This window comes from Oreochromis niloticus, linkage group LG20, assembly GCF_001858045.2.
Source record: "Oreochromis niloticus isolate F11D_XX linkage group LG20, O_niloticus_UMD_NMBU, whole genome shotgun sequence".
NCBI classification, from domain to species: domain Eukaryota; kingdom Metazoa; phylum Chordata; class Actinopteri; order Cichliformes; family Cichlidae; genus Oreochromis; species Oreochromis niloticus.
Window position 1 is genome coordinate 29,994,154 of NC_031984.2, and position 3,328 is coordinate 29,997,481.

A 3,328-nucleotide genomic window follows, 5' to 3' on the forward strand; every position below is an offset into this window, starting at 1 on the left:
GCATCACAGGATTTCTCTATCTGCTGCTCACTCAATCTGTGACCTCAGTAAACATTTTCCTAATGACTCTATGCTCTTATTTGCTAGTATCAATCTGTTTTCATATTCATTTTCTAAGTCATGGCTCCAATTACTGTACTGTGCAAAAGTAATATACTAACATGCATCATATCCTGTTACCTCTCAGTCTGTTGGGAACATCCAGGATATTTATAGAATTCCACCAAGTTTGCTCAGAAGGCTTTTTACTTCCTTACCACCAGACTTAAAACAAAGAGCATTGTAAATTAAGAAGGCTTTAATTAACTGGTTTACCTACAAAGTAAAGGGTTATTTCTTCACTTGAATGTATATCTTGTGTTACAATAGACCTGTATTGCTTCCTTTACAGAAAAAGGAAAAACTAAGGTGTTGGATGCATTAGTGATGCATTCTCTCATATTGCCCTATTTTATTGAATCCTTGTTGATAGTAGTATGATTTGGTTTTTCTTTAATTTTTTTAAATTTGATGTACAGAAAAATAATCATCCATCAGCTCATCCACCCAAGACTCCATCTATTAAATATATCACAAATTGTCACAAATAAACCGTTTTTAACAGCCTTCAGGATCTTGTGTTTAAATGTGCACATCACATCGAGTGTTCGGTGAGCCAGCACAACCACCTTCATTGTAGTTTTTCCACTGTTTGTTATGCCATTTAACAGTGATGACCTGATCATTATCATTGATGCGTTAAAGACACCTAACTCTAGAGATAAACCAGTGATGTGTTAAAACTTAGCCAAAAACCAGTTTTAAATTGTGTCTCTTCGCATTTTCTTACTACGAGCCTGTTGCAAACGAGCATCACATGTTCCCATTTGTTTAGCTGAATCTATGAAAAATAATCAAAGATAAAACAGCTGACAAGCATGAAATAATACTTTTGCATCAACAACCGAGCTATTAGCCAAAAACTTGTGATATGCAGTGTGTCCTGGAAGGATTTGAGGAAACTGGATGAAACTGGAGTGGAAAACAAGTGGCAGGACTAAAAGACTATTGACAGCAGATTAACAGTATCTGAAAATCCTGTCTGTGAGAAACAGGAAAAAAAGACACCAAATACCTGAGGAAGAACCTGAGAGATGCATCTGGCCCTGGATGCATCCATACACTATTTGCCAAAGTCTCATCATGAATGGTCTCAGTGGAAGGGTAGCTGTCATTATTAGAAAGAATGGGAAACAGGGAGAAAAGGCTTAAAATCAGCAGTTAACAAGTCAAATGGAGCAATGAAACCAGATTTGAACATTTTTGGTTCACACTGTCATTTTTATGGAGGCAGTAAGGAGAGTGTGTACAGCTATATGTGGCCAAGGTGGAGGCTTTGACACGGTTTGGAGCTGCATTTTTGCTAATGCTGTTGGGAATTTTGTCAAAAATCAATAGAATCACAGACATAGCAAAGCATCATCAGATTTTGACCCAATGCCAAGTTTTTATGGTTGCAAAATTGTAGTGCATAACCCTGAGTGATCCTGGGTGATGTCACGGGTGCTATGTATGTCTTTTATATATAGTTGTGTGACGAAAACAAATGACCAGAAGGTAAGACAATGAGCCGTACAACATTAATATTACGTTTCAAACTAACTGAATGTTTTATGGCACACTGTTTACATAGTATAAAACATTTGCACACATTGCACCTGTATTTTCATTGCTTCATGAGTGGTAGCAGAAGGTTCTGGAAAAAACTATTTAGAGCAGTTCTCTGAAAAATACAGGATATGATGTGACCCTGCTCATCTGAATCTGTAAACTTTCAGCTAGCTCTTGCAAAGTGTGAACTTACACAATATGCATATCAGTCCCCAAGAACGAAGTAATACTGCCTACATCTCTTCAGTACACCAGTGTCCTTCAGTAAACCTGTGGAATATGTATTTATTAGCTACAGTGAAAAAAATATCTTTCACTATCTGACCTTGCACATGGTGCAGAGTGTCACTGTCCTCATCTAAATGAAAAACATTCTGTCAACTGAATGACAGATAGTCAAATTAAAATGATATATGTTCACATGGTAAAGTCAGTGTATATATGCACATGTGAATTTTTGTCTGGAGGGAGTGTGTGAGCGTGGGCCGGGTGATATCCTCATTCTCTGGTTTGAGTCAGTGGCGATTAAAACGCCTGTGCACTTCGATGCTTGTCACTCATCGTGATGAGCTGTCACTTATCCTGAGGCTCAGTAAACCATCGCTGTGCTCCTTCCATTGGTGTGGTAGAAATGGGAGATCCTAAAGGTGATCATTTGCAATTTGATATTTTTTATTCTGGGCGTCTATGTCTACAATTAACTATTCAAAATAAACCATTTTTAACTTAAATATGGATTAGGCCTGGGTGCAGCCCTACAGTCTATTTACTGTCTGAAACAAGCTATTTTAGCAACGTCAGATTCTCCATCTTTCTTCTAACTGGCATAAATAAAGATTTGATCAATAAGTTAGAGCATAGTTTCAAAACATGGAAGTAGCTGTGATGTAACCCACTGATTTTGGCTTCAACATTAGCACTGTTTTTTATTTATGTCACGGGTTGCTTAGAGGATCCACTCGCAGGACTCCTGGGTAGCGTTCACACAGAGATAGTTTATTACAAATCTTCACCGAGTGTATGTATAGACAGTGCGGGGTTAGTGCTATATACAAGACGTGAGGGGCAGGGGTCCAGGGCTCCAGGGAAAACGGGGAAACCACACTCGCGCTCCAAACAGCCTCTCTCCTCTCCACTAGCGACCTGTCACTCCTTCCACACACCACACGGGGAAACACGGGAACGGGTCCGGGGAATCTAGGAACAAAGGAACACGTTAAGTCTCAGAGACAGAGGCACGGGAAACTTGAACTGGGTGTGTACTGACAGAAGCCTTCACAACAATCCAGCGTTGAAAAGCTGATCTCCTCCTTCTGATATACCAGCTGGTCTGATGAGGCCCAGGTGTGCACAATCCGAGAAGGGCGTGAACCCGCCATGAGTTCCGCCCCGGCAAAACAGGGGAGAGAGGAAAAAGAGGAGAGAAGGGGGGCTAGGAGTGGAGTGATGCTGTTCAGCGCCTTGCTGATCCCGCAGGCCGTGACAGCTTATTTGTTTGTTTGTTCATTCACCAAATGTTAGCAGCTAATGCTAGCAAGTTTGGGTAATCAACTACATTTATAGATTCCATAAATTCCATAGGTTCAAAGTCCATAAACACTGGAATTTCACCCAACAATATTTTTTGGGAGTCATAAGCGATGATATTTTGTCAAGTCAATAAGAGATAAGTGGATAC

The 3,328-nt window shown here is 40.0% G+C and overlaps 1 long non-coding RNA gene across 1 annotated transcript; it reads right to left on the reverse strand.

Annotated features, from left to right (window-relative positions):
* Positions 1-2,592: 2,592 nt before the first annotated feature.
* LOC112843337 (uncharacterized) lies at positions 2,593-2,996 on the reverse strand. The gene is made up of 2 exons (XR_003215636.1): positions 2,918-2,996; positions 2,593-2,847 (listed from the first exon to the last, which is right to left on the reverse strand). It is a non-coding gene; the product is annotated as an uncharacterized LOC112843337 (long non-coding RNA).
* Positions 2,997-3,328: the final 332 nt, after the last annotated feature.